Raw genomic sequence first — 16,395 nt, 5'->3', positions numbered from 1 at the left:
GGGAGATGGGTATGCTGATGTGGATGAGCATGTGGTTGGACCAGGTGATCGGTGTGGACTTGTCTATTGTGATGTTGCTGAAGCTGGTGAAGATAGGGGTCCAAAAGCTGTCCGGCTGCGCGTGTGGGGGCATTCTGCTCGCTGGGTGAGTCTGAGGTGGGAAAGGTCTGCAAGGTTATGATGGGATTGCTGAGGTCCTCCAAGTCGCAATTGTCTGGAAGGGTGGAAGAAGGTTCTGCTCAGGGTGTAGTTGGCGATGATGAGGAGTTTGACAGTCAGTTGTTCCATGGTGCTGGTGGTGCTCACCGAGTTGATGGAGCATTGGATAGATTCTTTGAAGTTCATAATGATTCTGCCTCCTGGTCTGTTTGTTCTGTAATCTTGGTGATCTTGGGGGAGAAAAGGTACTGCCATGGTGATGATGGGGGCATCTTTCAGTCAGGAAAAGGAGGTCTGGTTAGCAGTCGTGTAGTAGATGCCAAATTTCAGTAATGTTTTTTTATGAGGGAGAGGGTGTTGAAGAGTATGCAGGGGGGTGTAGTGGATGATTGAGTGTTCAAGAAAGTGCATGTGAAATGGCAGATGGCACAGAAGAATGCACCTTAAGTGTTCAACGACGAGGCAGCAGCACTGGGAGATGCGACTGGGATTCAGAGCACGGAGTGTGGCAGTGGAGTAGCAGGGGTCAGACAGGTGGAAGGAGGACCAGTGGACCTTTGAGCTGGATGTGGGCAAACGTAGATGGCCTTGCCTTTGGCATGCCAGTGGCATGCCTGTAGCCTCCATTAAGTAAATGAAAAAGCTATGGAGAAATGTTTTCCAGACCAAACTGGGGCCTGTGGGATTATTCAAGAGGTGAAATCTGCAGGTAGATAGAGTATCCATCAAAAATATTGTTACCGAAGGTAAGTAACCTTTTCTTTTTGTTGCTTTTCTCAATGCTACTCATTTAGTCAAAGTGAAGGCCAGCATGCTAAGTGGGTCCACTACAGAGATTTGAACCTGTGACCATGGGGGTTCCTACTCTTTATGCATTAGTTTCAATGGTATACTGAGGCTCCATATCGTAACCAAACAAAAAGTTTTTGTTGGCAGTAAGAGTCTGGGCACTTTACCCCTGCTAACCAGTAGTAAAGCGCTTGTCCTCTCTCCCTTAAACATGTTAAGATTGGTATATGTCTAATTGGCACATTTATTTAACTTATAATTAATTGGTACTACAAGTACTCAGGGCCTGTACATGAAATGCTACAAATGGTCTGCATCATCCATTGTGCTGCACACTAAAGTAGTATTGTAAAACATGTCTCATGCATTCCCTTGCAGCCTAGAGCCGAGTTTTAAACCGCCATTTCAACCTGGCAAAATAAGCCTTTTGCAAGGCATAAGACTTCCTTTTGAATATGTATAGGTCACTTGTAAGGTAATCCGTAAAGGCTCATAGGGCAGGGTGCATGGCATTTAAAAAGTAGGCCATTTGCACTTAAGCTTTACAGATCCTGACAGTGAAAAGCTCCTAAATTTGTTTTTCAGGAAGGCTCCCTCTCCCATAGACTAACACTAGGCTACCTTATTACACTTAATAAGTGATCTTTGGGAGCAGGTAGAGAAATAATTAATCTGCTCAATTGAATTTAATTTAAAATCCTCTTAAATAGTGAAGTCAGATATGAAGTTACTATTCTGAAAATGCCACTTCTAGAAAGCTGAAAATTGTCTTCCAAAACCAAATGTGCCTTTCTACCAGTTTCCAGGGCCACATAGCAATTAATGGCTCTCTAGTGGTGTGATGTGTATTCCTTTCAGATGGGACAAAATTGCCTTGGGTGTGAGGCATGGACTTTCTCTCCTTAGCAGGATGTCCAGCGGGTTGCATTAAGCCCTTCCTAAGCTTATAAAGTTAGCCTTAAAGCAGTGCCCACCTCCTTTCTGTAGCTTCCTACCCTGTCACTAGCTAATGCAGCTCACACCTGGGCTTACCCACCCTCTGTCACCCTAGAGGTAGAACTGACCAGAATCATTTTAGCAGTAGACAAAGAGAGGGACCCCTTCACACACAGGCTGGCACTGAGCATAAAAGTGGTGCCCTCAGAACCTCTCATCAAAAAACTCGTGGACATGTGGAAGATTCAGATGAAGGGCTGCCCTGCTGTCTGAAGAAGGAAGACTGGACCTGCCTTGACCCCTTGACCCCAAGATCTCCAGATCTGGACCCTGAGGGTCAGTTAATTGACCTCCTTTTTGAGCAACAGAAACACAATAAGCTTTGAAAGGCCTCTCCTGCTTCCCAGCTGACCAGACTCAACCATACCTGACCTGATTCCCAATGGCTGGCCTCTGTGGGAGTGAGTCCTGGCCCTGCAAGTGTTGTCTTTCAGTTCCTGGACCTTTGGCTGGAGTCAAGGTAAATACCTCCCTGCTCAACTGAAGGTTTTACCGGATCTGACACAATGCAGTGCAGACCAACACAGAGCCTCGCATCTTAGCTCCTCGCAGCTCCTGAACAGCAGCTTCACTGGATCTGATGCACAGCTGCACAGACTAACACAAGCTCATGCATCACAGAACCTCCTTTATCCAGATCAGCAGCTTCACTGGATCTGACGCAGCAACCGCCAGCAGGCATGACTTGGACCTGAATCCAGACTGCCCTCCATCCCTGTTGGCTTGATCTTGTGACTATTCCAGTCCAGTGCAATCAGATACCTGCAGTTGATAATTTGCACCTTTTTGATATTATTTTACTTTTAACTTTAAAACGTATAACCCTGGTTCAAATGTTTGGATTTTTGTTGATTTGGTGTCATTTTATTTATTAAAACGTTTTCTATTTTCCGAAGTTAGTTTGGGCTTGCTTTTGTGTTGTGTTTTCACTTTATCATAGTTTGAGTGCTAAATAAATACTTTACACATTGCCTCTATGTTAAGCCTGACCGAGTTTGTGCAACCAGAGGGTTTAGCACAGGTTAATTTAGTGCTTTTTGGGGTTCACCAATACGAGGACTGTGATTGTTGCTTGAGGAGGATCTTCGCCCCCTCAATCAAAAACCCAATTTCCTATATTGGTGTTCAGTGGTGGGATTCTGTACTTCTGTTTGTGCAGTGCCATTCAGACCATTCAGCAATTGTGTGTAATGCTAAAATCCCATTCCAAATAATTTTATACCAGATCTGACCTCTTTTTATATTTTCCTAGATGGGCCTCCTTTGCGTTTTCCAATTTCACTATTTTTCCCATCTGAATGTGTGCACCTGTGATACTGCCGGCTGTAAGCCTGGGTTTAAGCTCAACAGCCTACAGAGCTACACTGTGGCTAACCTCAAGGAATTCTGTAGGAAGAGGGGATTCTAGCAACCAGGAGCTCCAAGAAGCAGAAGCTCCATAAGGCCCACAGGGCCTCAGAGGAGGCCCGCCAGCTAGAGGTTACAGCACAGGTGGAGGAGGAGAAGGACATGAATGGGGTGATGGCAACACCCTGATCATGGTTCCAGAGGGGAGAGGAGAACTATAGAAGCAAGGACTCCTACCAGAGCCAGCATCATCTCTACCTGCAATCTATCCCCGAAGGAGCTGGAAGACAGGAAGGCAGAGAGGGAGTTCAGGCTGGAAGTGGCCAAGCTAAAACTGAAGGCTGAGGATAGAGAGGCTGAGGCAGAGAGAGCCATAGCCAAAAAATGCTAACCCTGGAGAAGGAGAAAGCTGAAGTTGAAAGGGCCTTGGCTGAAAGGAAACTGGTCTTTGCTCATGGAGTGATTGTGAAATAGATCGATATTAAAGCCAAGCATGCTGCAGAGTCCAACAGCATTGGTGGCAGTGATACCTCAATGCCCAATGGAGGCAGGAGGTCCAACATTCTCTAGGCACAACAGTTGGGAGCACCCTGCCTGAAATCCCAGCATGCAATCAGTGCCATTGCATCATGATCAATGTAGTTCAAATTCAGTCTTACTTCATTAAAATGTCATACTCCATTAGATTTGTAGTATTTCACCTCAATAGGTGCAACCAATGCTGTATGATTTCATTAATCTCTGGACCTGGTGCCTAGCTTCATAATGGAGATGATAAGTGGTTTGAGGCTTATGAGGTTGCCCTAGAGATGCACAGGGTCCATGAGGAGGAGTGGGGAGCCAGTCTCTAGAAGCACATCCCCAATGAAGGGAGGGATGCACTATTGCCCCAAGGGAAGGGAGATACGATGAGGTATCTCTTCATAAAGGACACCCTTGTCAGGATGTAGAGTGGCATCCCTGAACGCTATAGGCAGAAGTTTAGGGACAACCAGAAGTTGCCCCAACGGTCCTGGGTGTATTTTGTGTATTTTTTGCAAGGCATTGGATGGTAGAGTGAAGGGCAGAGATATGTGTGATTATAAGGGGTTGTACAATTTGTTTGCGAGAAAGCACATGTTCAGCAATTGTTTTACAGAGTTGCACTAACACCTGAGCCTATGGCAGTTTGTGTATTGGATGGTCCCCCAGTGCTACAGAACCTTCCCACTTGGTCTGGCTCATGATACTTCCCTGGCAGAACAGGAGCTTTCCCTGGTTTGTCAGCCCCTTTTATTGGCCCTGGATGAAGATAACCTCAGATACATTCTGTAAGCCTTGCCCCACCTCCCAGGCCAGTGGGGGGAGCCAGGGAAAAAACAAAATGTTCCCTGGGGTCCTTTGCCTATCAGTGATACCCCTTTTGAAAGTTTGCGCATCAACATTGTTGGACCTTGGACCCCAAGGCTGCCTTAGGCTACAGGTTTATCCTGGTCTTGGTGGACCATGCCACCAGATGCTCATAGCCCATACCTCTGAGTTCTGTGACCACACCTGCAGTGGCTAGAGCTTTGATGGAGATTCTTTTTACCAGTGTGTGGTTCCCCAAATAAGTATCATCCAAGAGGGGCACAAACGTCATATCTGAGTAAATGAAGTCAACATGGAAGTGTGGGTTGACATAAGTTCTCTACATCCTATCACACTCAGACCAAACAGGTTGTTGAGAGATTTAAAAAGACCCAGAAAAGCATAATTATGGGCCTGCCTGAACTCATGGGGTGGAAATGGAATATCCTCTTACTATGCCTGCTTTTTTGTCTACACTACAGGGAGATGCCACCATAGGGAATTAGATTTAGCCGATTTGAGCTCCTCTGTGGCCATCCTATTAGAGGACCTCTCAGTTTGGTTAAGAAGGGGCGGAAGCCAGTTCAACAGGGAGTGCCCCCCACACTATCCCAAACATGTAGTCAGCTATATGCTGGCTCTCTCTGAAACCAGATGCAGGGCTCTGAAAGAAGGCCTCTGAATACTTGGAATCCAGCCAGGAGGTGATGTTACCCTGGTATGACCATAAGGCTACTTTGGTTGAGTTACAACTTGGACAGCAAGAGTGCTCTTGGATCCCAGAGCCCTCCCAGGATGTTGGTCAGGGCCTTCTGAGATTAAGGAGAAGAGGGGGAAGCTCACCTATGTGGTGGACCGCAAGAATCCTAGGAACCCCTTAAGGGTACCATGACAATTGCCTCAAACCACACTGAGAGGTCTGAGGTCACCATGCTCTTGGTGACATATTAGTCATAATATTACGCCTCCCTGTTTTACCTCACCCCTGGGCATACACATTTGTGTACCCATGATATTGATACCGTTAACAACATGCCTGTAAAGAACCACATTTACAGACTATCTGACAAGGTGAGGGCTAACATTAAGGAGGAGGTCTCCAAAATGCTTGAGTTAGGGGTAATTGAGCACTCTAGTAGTCCCTGGTCCATCCCAGTGATGCTGGTACCCACGGCCCCTGTATGGGCCACTAAAGAACTTGGGTTCTGTGTAGATTACAGGGGACTCAACTCAGTTACCAAAACTGATATTCACTCCATCTCTCAAGCTGATGACAGGGTGGAAGCTGCCAAGTTCCTGAGCACCTCTGATCTCACATCAGGATACTGGCAGGTTGCTCTGACTGAGGCTGATAAAGAGAGTTTTGTATTTTCTTACCCGGAGGGCCTCTTCCATTTTGGGGTGATGTCCTTTGGATTGAAGAATGCCCCTGCCTCCTTTCAGAGGCTGGATAACAGGGTCATGGCAGGGATGAAGGTATTCAGTACTAACTACCTGGATGACAAAGCTGTCTATAGCTCAAGCTGGGATGATCACCTGTTCCACCTCCAGAAGGTGCTCCAGGTAGGCCTGACTATCAGGGCCAGAAAGTAATCACATTTACTCCTTATAGTGATTTCTCATCAACTTTTTAGCTATAAAATACTCACCTGTTAACTTGCATACCACATACATGGAATACATGTGAAAGCATAATTGACACATTAATGATAAATACATTTTTGAATTTGGATTGTGGTAGCACTTGAATGACGAGGTTTCGAGACCACATTAATGATCCTGTCTGAGGATATTGTCCACTCACATTTGTCATAGAATAAAAGAATAATATTGATCTAACTTTTCCACTGCCTTTTTCCACTTCTTAAGTTATGTTGGACTGTAAAAGTGGATCTCTTAATATTAATATGGATACCCGCTTCACTTTGCATTGTCTGGGAAAGTTAGAATAATTTTTATATTTTCAACTTTATAGCTTAGCAGCTGCATAAAATAGAATCTGCACCCTTAGGTAAAGCTGAAGCTGTCAATTAGTAGTCAAGAGAAATCTTTGATCCATAATACTTTCTAACAGATAATCCACGGACACTGTCATGTTTAATTTAAGTTGCCATTGAACAGCCAGATCTGTGTTATTGTCAGTCATCAATTTGAGCAAATAAAGGATATGATTTTGTATTGCTAATAATCTTTGGGTCTGTTGTAATATTTCAATCAGTGAAATCTTTTCAACATTCAAACTGGTGATATTAAGCTTTGGTATAAAGTCTCTTGTTGGCAAGTGTTGGGCATGTCCCTTCTTGGGGAATTTCCCTGAAACCTTTTGCTTGTTCCTCCTGGTTTTGTGCTGACTCTCTTGGCCTAATAACTCTGGGCACTTCCCCACTGTACTGCAGTGGGAAGGTGCATGTGCCCTTCCTACACATCAACACACTCACAAAGGGGTGAGACGAAAAATTTCTTGTCCAACCTCCCAATCATAAGACCAGCAACACACAAAGGACAAGAAATCTAAGTGGGGACCCAAAAGGGTCGGCCCAACCAACTAGAGACATAGCATGTATGTTAGGAAAACCGCCCTTACCCACTAATCGTGGCATGCTTCATCGTAGGGCTATGCTGCCACATTCCCACTCTGACCAACGTAAAGAATGGAGCAAGAGGGAGGGGAACAAAAAACATAAAAAGACAAATGGGGATCAGACATACAGAACACCACACAAGATTGTTAAAACTATCTCAAGTGAATCCATAGTTAATCTTTATTTCGGGATTCACCGGATAGGATTAAAAGGATTAGAAAAATGGTGGTGATACAGGGATATAATCACCCCTTCACCCCAAATATCTCTTCTAGGGTCAACATGTTTCAGCTGTTTCCATATGGGTCGGTCGGCCTTCATCAAAACCATTGATCCCCTCAACAAAAAATTCCCTACCTGTTGTCAACCAATTTTTGATCAACAGATGAACTTCAGTTCAATTGTGCCCTTTTAGTACACACATTCAGGCTTACCTGCAACAGATCCAGATATTGCCTCTTGCTCCCTCGTATTTCTGTTCCCTTTGCTTACAACAATGTACCCTTCGCCCCATAGTAGTACCTTGAACTACATACAAAGTGGGTTCCCAAATGGGAATTAGTGCAAGCTCAATGCAAAGACATCCTTTTAGAGCACTCATCACCCCAAGCAGTGACCCAGGCAGCAAGTTTTACAATTTGCTTGAATATTTTCACTTATCATTGTATACCTCCCAAACTGGAGTTTGGTGGGAGCACTTCCCTGTAGTCACACATTAAATGTGAACAAAGAGCAATGTGAAGAGGTACTGAAAACTCAGCCCCCCCACAACCTTGGTTCTATTAACATCTCTTTGTCTCCCCGTGTGTCTCAACCAGCCCCTACCCTGCTCACCTCGTCAAGGGACCGATGCCGCCCCTCTGCCACACGTAACTCTGTGAAGGTAAATGAGCCGATGCCAGCTCCATCTTTTTGTTCCCTTTCATACAGTCAGGTGATCGCATGTTACTGAAAGCAAAACTAGACTGTCTTACTGTACGATTACGTGCGCACTGTCAGCCATATTGGGTGTACTGAATGTTATCAATACGCCCAATAGTGGCAACCATCTTAGATGCTATACGTGATTCAGTAGGTAGCTGAGCCGATCAAGGTTCTGTGTATAGTTGTAAGGTGTATAGTCTATCTTCATATGATCAGGTGATCCTGCATATCTGGATGGAAAAAATAATTTTCTGCCACGAATGCATGTACATTTGCAGCAACCATACTGAGTGCGATTCTATTAATAAACACCCAATAATACGTGCGCATTTATGGCTTCATCTTTTATTCCTCTTAATGCGGTCAGGTGATCGCATATTACAGAAAGTGAAACTTTACTGTTCTACCTCACAATTACATGGGCACTAATGGTGGCCATATTGGGTGTCCTATATGTAACCAGTACTCCCAATAGTTCGGCTATCTTGGATGCCATACGTGATTCAATAAGGTTGCTGAGCCGATCATGTTCTATCTATGCTTATTAAGTCTATAATCTATCTTCCTGCGGTCAGGTGATTCCATGTATTATATTCTACCTGTTGGCACTACATACATGCAATCACTCTCTGAATACGCTTGGTGTTGTTTCAAGAATACCATTTGCAGTGCAGTGTACGAAGGCAAATACCCTTATTACAAAACTATATTAATTGTACTGCCGTTGTGCTCACTGTTTTTACATTTCATCCTCAAGGTTTGGATGGTAACACAGTTTCAGTTCTCTCATGTGAAAGGAGCCAGGTCACCTAGGATTGCATCTTTTACCTTTTGAAGAAAGTTTTTCTTTGCTCAGCGATCACGTTATCATTTGCTCTGATGCTTATATTATGCTGCAGTGAGGATTATTTCCACCATCGTCACCCCTATAAGATGTCAAACCCGGTATCATGATTTCACCGGCCATCTATGGGTGTATGCACTAACGTATTGTAATAGGTATGCAATGTAAAAGTAAAACAACTGCATATCTCTAGGTTGGGTGACACCCCCCCCCCCATACGTCACGTCTCAGGAAGGTCTGGGGAGATTATATATGGTAATTACTGTCACCCACAGTACGTCAAGGGCTGGCACCAGCCCATCACATCACCCCATCTCAGGGATCACTATAAGCCCAGTACACAGATGAGGTACTTCATCAAATCTCCTGGCCCCTACTAATCTCGCAGATATCACTAGCAATTCAATTGGTGCCAGGGTATGTCCTCATTCAATCCCTGTTCATGACTCCGCGTGCAGTAAATCCATTGTTGTTCTCATCTACATTAGAACATTTTCGTGTTGACTGTCTATGGGGGAATAATGGGTTTATCCAGTACTGTCCAAGTAAAATCACCTGCGTCATGACCCATTTCTAAAAAGTAGGTTGTCATTTTAGTTATTGTTCTCTTACACCTGATATTGCTTTGATGTTCTATAATACTTTTTTTATGTTTCGTTTGGTCATTCCAATATAAGGAAGGCTACAGGGGCCCTGAATTGATAGATCACATTTTCAAAGTTACAATTCATATTTTTTGTCTGTATCCAAGGGGATGCCAAACCTACATTAACCATCTTGGTATTCTTTGTTAGAGGGCAGACGCTGCAGGAGCCATAGGCTGTGTGACCCCCTCACTGGTAGTAAATTCCACATAATGGGTTCATTCCTAGTTCCTGATCATTGGGGTATTGTATGTACCCGGAAATCCTGAATACTCCCACTTTAAAAAAAAGAAAACATTGTTTTTTGCAGTTTAAGGCCACCCGAGTTTATAATTCTCCAATTTCTATTGATGATTCGTTTTACTTCATTGGAAGCTGTGTTAAAGGTTGCCACACAGAGAGGGGTGGCCAAACCTCCATTTATCGACTGCCCCATCTTTTTTCCCGGGACCCTGAATAAGTGTGACTCCAGCTGGGATCGCACTAGTGTCCAGAGAGTGGAGCCCTTCAACTCCAGTCTGTGGAGGTGGGGTACTCGGGGTTGGTTGAAGAATGGAGGGTTTTTGGGCCATGTGGTCTACAAGTACAATATCTACTGACCTGCCGGATATCAGTGCACCAGATTAGGGTGCTGTGTGTACTTGGGTGTAAGTGCGTGCCATACAATCCTGCCTGATATTTGAAGCACCAGGTATCAGTGCTGAGTGAGTGCATGGGAGTGACTGCTGTGTTTAACAACACTGCACAGTGGTGTTGCCCTACTTGTTGATTCTTGCCTAGAGTGTATTACATTTGACATTGGCTTTACCCGTAAGGCTTCCGGCAACAAGGCTATTTAAAAGTGTTATTATTAGCTATGTGTACAAATTACCACTATTGTTGTGAAATGGGGTGCTCCCTATAACTGTGGGACTGAATTGTCGTGCTGACAACGATTTGCACCGCATGAGGGTGTGGTAGGTAAAGTAAGATCTTTCCCAAAGTGTACATATTATTGGCCTAGTTCTGCTAGTGGTATTTCCAAATGTGATTTATGCTCAGCGATACATGATATTCATGTTGTGTTAACTAATGTGTGTTTAATGCAAACTTCATTTACATACACCTTGTGTGAAGTCTCTTTTATGACGCTATATGTATTTGTTGTGTGGTAGTTGTAGGAAGCTGGCCTGGTGTGTGGTGAGCACCTATGAATTAATCACGTTATACCAGGTCCAGGTATGCCCTTATTAGTGAGGTGTACTCAGTGTCTGAGAAGCCAGGCTCTCTAGAGGTAGCTGTGGATGAGCAGCCAAGACTTATCTAGGTGACATGCAAAGCTTATGCAATAACACTGTAGTCACACAGCACTCACACGCATGAAAGAATCTCACAGTGTTACAAAAATAAAGGTACTTTTTTATGGTAATACCAAAATACTGTATAGGCAATACCCCGACTGAAGTAAGTAAACAGATTATTATATGTACATTAGAAGTCAGGAATTAGTATAAAAAGCAATAGAAACAGTGAAAGCAATAAACAATACTGAACGCCTTGGGGGACCAAACCATATACTAAGAAAGTGGAATGCGAAAGTTGAGCCTCCACCCAAGGAAGTGGACTCGGTAGAGAGGAGCTGGAGTAACTAGGAAACCCAAACGGCAAGTACCAGAGTGTCCCCCAGCGACCAGGAGAAAAGAGGTAAGTAACTGGTTCTCCCCAAACCCATTAAAAGTACTTCAGATAAGGATACTGCAAAACCCAGACAAGACTGCAAGAAACCAGCGGTGAATCCTGCAAGAGGAAAACCTGGAAAGGAAGGGACCCAAGTCCAGTTCACATTGGAGTGTCCGGTGGTGGCATGAGCCACTACCCACCCGTCTGTGGACGCAGGACCAGGTCGACGGTGAACGAAGACAGTCAGCAGTGAAGCACTGGAGCAGCTGAAGAGTTCCTGAGTGATGCAGCCATAGTGTCACGCCGGATGAAGAATTGCAGTCGCTCTATGGTGTACAAAAAACACTAACGAGCCTTGGCAAAGGCAAATGTCATAGGTTGCGAAAAGTGAGCTGCTGGGAACCAGCAAGATCCAGGGGCCTCAACCCACAGAGTTGAGTCCTGGGTGAACCTCAGCAACAAGGAGAGTCAGAAGAAAAGCAGGCAATCCCCACAGGTGACCCACAGGCAGCAAGCACAGGAGTTGCGGTGAGGCCCATGCAGCACACCTAGAAAGGAGTCCCACGTCACAGGAGAAGCACACAGAGGGCTGTGCATCGTAGGAAAGAGTGCTGGGGGCTGGGGCTACACAGAGCCTGAAGATCCCTTTAAGGAGATGCCAACAAGTCTTGGTAGCTGCAAGAGATGCACTGCACGGAGTATTGTCCTGCGTGGAGAGGCAAGGGCTTACCGTCTCCCAAGTTGGACAGCTGGTAGAGAGGACCAAGGGGGCCACTCCAGACCACCACCCATGATGCAGGATCCATGCAGCTCTGGAGGAGAGGAGATCCACACAGCCTGTCGTTGTTGCAGTTGGTGCCTGCGGATGCAGGAGAGTGACTCCTTCACTCAAAGGGAGATTTCTTCTTGCTTCTTGTGCAGACTGAAGACTTGTCACCCTCAGAGGATGCACAGCCAGAGAAATGTTGCAGTTGTTGGAAGGAGCCAGAGAAACAATGTTGCAGAGCAGAGTCATTGCTGTAGCTGCAAACTGTAGGTTCCTTTGGAGTCCAGTTGCGGTTCTAGTGGCCAGAAGTCAGAGTAAACATTGAAGAGGAGTCCTGGTGGAGTCTTGCAAGTCAAATCTGAGGATCCACCCAAGAGGGAGGCCCTACATAGGCCTGGAAGGGGCATTGGTCACCTAGCAAGGTGGCCACCTAATAGGAGGGGGCTGTGATGTCACTTGCCTGACCTGGCCACTCAGATGCTCCCAGAGGCCTCTGCCCACCTTGGTTTCAAGATGTCAGAATCAAATGGCCACCTGAAGGAGCTCTGGGCACCAGCCCCGGGGTGGTGATGGACAGGGGAGTGGTTACTCCCCTTTCCATTGTCCAGTTTCGCACCAGAGCAGGGACAGAGGTAACTGAACTGGTGCAGACTGGTTTATGCAAGTAGGGCACCAAATGCTCCCTTCAAAGCATACCAGTGGCTTGGGGAGGCTGCCCCTTCCAAGCCATGTAACACCTATTTCCAAAGGGAAAGGGTGTTGCCTTCCTCTCCCAGAGGAAATCCTTTGTTCTGCCATCCTGGGCTTGAGCTGGTCAAGCAGCAGGAGGGCAAAAACCCGTCTGAGGGGTGGAAGCAGCATGGGCTGCCTGGAAAACCCCAGAAAGCTGGTAGGAGCAATGCGGGGGGGTCCTTGAAGGAGCCCCCAGAGTGCATGGAATCATACAACCAATACTGGTAACAGTATTGGGGTATGATTCCGACATGTTTGATTCTAAACATGCCCAGGTTCGGAGTCACCATTATGTAGCTGGACATAGATAGTGACCTATGTCCAGTACACGCGTAAAATGGCACAAAGTTCAGGAAAATTGAGCTGGCGTTCATAGGGGCACCTCTGCTCATGCAGGAGTCCCCTCACACACAAGTACCTGCACCCTGCACTCTGGGCTAGGAAGGCTTACCATAGGGGTGAGTTACAGTGACCTGAAGTGAAAGGGTGCATGCACCTTTTCACGCAGGCTGCAATGGCAGGCCTAAAGACACATTTTACATGGGCTCTCATGGGTGGCATAATAAATGCTGCAGCCCATGGGGAACCCCTGGGGCCTCAATGCCCTAAATACCATATACTAGGGACTTATATGGGGGCACACGTATGCAAAATGTGGGGTGTGTAAAGTCTCAAGCAACCAAATTTAGAGGGAGAGAGCACAGTCACTGGGATCTTGGTTAGCAGGATCCCAGTGAACACAATCAAAACACACTGACATCAGGCAAAAAGTGGGGGTAACTATGCTAAAAGGAAGCTACTTTCCTATAGTAGTACTGTGCCAATGCTTTACACATTGCCCCTGTGATAAGCCTGACTGCTCGGTGCTAAGCTACCCAAGGATGAGCGCAGGTTATACAGTGGGTATAATCACCTACCCCTGACTGGAGTGGTAGGTTTAGCCTGGCTAGGGTCTCATCTCAGCCAACCAGAACGTGCCGCCTCCAACAACAAGAACCTAAAATACACCATGATGCAAAGCAAATTCAGTTTTAATAGCAATAAAATGACATAGTATTCCAGCCTTTTCCATTTGAAACAGCTGGTATATATGAGTGAGGCCATGATATTCCCTGATGTGACAAAGGATACCTTCAAAAAAATATATTGTTTCTCTGAATCCTCACAACCATGTGATATAATTAATTGATTTTCAAAATGTAAAACATCTTACCCCATGCCTGGCATATATGTAATCCTGTCTTGACTGCCTAAAATGTAACTCATTTAAAGTAGTTGGAACCAGATAGTCTAAACAAACACCAGTAGCCTTAGGTCACAGACAAACCTGGTATATGGTCAGAGAATTTAAGCTTTAGCCCATAAAAGGCACAAAGTAAAATGAGAAGCAGGGAAGTGACCATCTACCACTTGAAATGGGTAATTTTAGAAATGTGATAGCAGCAGGCTTGATTTTGTCCCCATGTAAACTACCAGTCACGGAATCAAGGGAACAAAAGAAAATAATTCACTCCATATAGTGGAATTGGTGTCAAGAAATAATTTGGGAAGAATGGATATTTTTGACATTGTTATGTCTTCAGAGGTTGGTGATCTATTTCAGTTGTGCATGATAACAGAGCTTTTCATTAATATGGATTTTCAACCAAGCAGGTCTATTGCTTCTACCGTGAGATATTCTTATTCCTAAATACAGAGGAACAAAGCATTTCATTAATATGGATTTTCAACCAAGCATATCTATTGCTTCTACCATGAGATATTCTTATTCCTAAATACAGAGGAACAGAGCATTTCATTAATATGGATTTTCAACCAAGCATATCTATTGCTTCTACCATGAGATATTCTTATTCCTAAATACAGTGCATTCCGGAGAGTGCAAGAAACAGTCCAGGAAGTGTTGCTTTTGATTATCTCCTGAATTTTGGAGATATTCAGTGCCAAATTTATGAAAGGTTTGCATCGCCCTGCACCACACAAGGTGACGCAGGCTGACACAAAACCTTGAATGAGATTTGCCAAGCTACCGAAGGCCACCTCGTATGGTCCTGCCTGACTTGATAAATCCAGAGTAACTCAAGGCAGCACAAATTGCTGCCTGGCGTTACTCTGCGGCAAGAAAGCGTGCCATGGCTGGAGTGTGGGTGTTCCCACAGATCCACCCAGGCATTCTGACACATTGCCACATTTACCAACACTGGTAGACCTGAGAATGCTTCAGAATTGAACACCTCCCCGTCCGAGGCACAATAAATATATTTCTCGTTGTTTCCTTTTTTTAAGTGTGCTGCATTGTAGTGTAAATTGTGATACAACAATTTCCATAGCTGGCACAATGTTTTTCGCATCCTTGCTTAAGAGTAAGACAATATCTGCTTAAACAGCTACTTTGGTTTGATGGCCATTCAGATCAAAAGACTGCATGTCTTTAGCCTTGATTATTTCTCACTGGTACAGCTCCAACTATGGTACAAACAGCAGAGATACCAGGCAGCCACATGTGTGCCAGAGTGATTCTGATAGGAAAAGAAATGGCACCCAGACCAACAGCTCTGGCAGTAAATTGTGGACCAAATCTAATTTGTTCCATTACCATGCTTAGATGTTGCCAAGCAACCCTATTGACTGCTTTTTCAGCATCAAGGGGCTCATACTGACCTTCTGTTGTAACCCTTTGGCAGTATCAAATGCTGCAGCAGCAATCTTTCTTTGCAAGGCAGTATTACAACATGACCTAAAGTAACGTTGAAAGGTGAGAGGCAAGATTTCTGGCAAAAAATTGGCATCTGCATTACTCAAAGAATTTGGTCATTATGGTTCCTCTCTCAACCACTGGTGTATATTTTGTTAACAAGATGGCAATATGGTGGGCTCCCATAATGCTGGAGTGTCCTTTCGTCTGCAAATGGCATTAGTTACTTCTAACTGTATTGATGCTAGAATATATTAAAAGGTCTTACAGAATTAATTTGGGATAAGAACTTCTCTGGCAGTTTCCCGCTTCAGGAGTAGCCAGTGTGTTTAGATTAGAGAAGACTTCCGATGCTAGAGGGTTCAGTGACATCCTCTCTACATACATTTTGATTTCCTCAGTCAAGACTTGAGCCTAATTACTATAAAGATTTTGATCAATGTTGAAAGCTGCACATTATTTGGTTTTGTACCGCTGACTGAGCATCATCCCCCATTTTCTTCAATGTAGTTTGCAGAGGCTTTGCCTTTTATCTTGTACGCTAACATATTAGTCCTGGAGGTATAGCAATGTTGGTTTCTCTTTTGAACCATCTTTGTGATCGTTCAGAGAGGTTCCTTTTATTTAAGTAGATTTCTGTAGCACTGTTCTAGATGTAATTACTTTAAATGTTCATTTGCTACTGAAAAAGCTGAGTAGAATAACCTCCCTTTGCTGAATTTGATTTTTCCAAAGAGAATAGCTAAATTCAGCACCCCTAACTACCTCCTTCAATGTATCCCACACAACTACTACAGAAGCAAAACTCATAGTTACATATTCTTTAGTTAGCTGCATTGTATATAGGCAATGCCATATCTAAATAACGCTTTTATGTTTTATGTATTCACTAAATATTTTGGCTACTAATTTGTTGATGATGGTTTGAT

The 16,395-nt window shown here is 44.6% G+C and overlaps 1 long non-coding RNA gene across 2 annotated transcripts in view; it reads right to left on the bottom strand.

Moving 5' to 3' along the window:
* Positions 1-8,127, bottom strand: part of LOC138250347 (uncharacterized) — a 105,745-nt gene extending 97,618 nt beyond the window's left edge. The window contains exon 1 of one of the 2 annotated variants that reach the window (XR_011194937.1): positions 8,037-8,127. This is a non-coding gene — a long non-coding RNA (uncharacterized lncRNA). The remainder of the gene's footprint in view (positions 1-8,036) is intronic. The other variant, XR_011194938.1, reaches the window with a different exon arrangement.
* Between the last annotated feature and the right edge of the window lie 8,268 nt (positions 8,128-16,395).

The sequence above is a fragment of the Pleurodeles waltl genome, chromosome 8, assembly GCF_031143425.1.
Source record: "Pleurodeles waltl isolate 20211129_DDA chromosome 8, aPleWal1.hap1.20221129, whole genome shotgun sequence".
In the NCBI taxonomy this organism is placed as follows: domain Eukaryota; kingdom Metazoa; phylum Chordata; class Amphibia; order Caudata; family Salamandridae; genus Pleurodeles; species Pleurodeles waltl.
The sequence above is the reverse complement of the archived record's forward strand: the minus strand, read 5'-3'. Positions and strand labels throughout refer to the sequence as shown.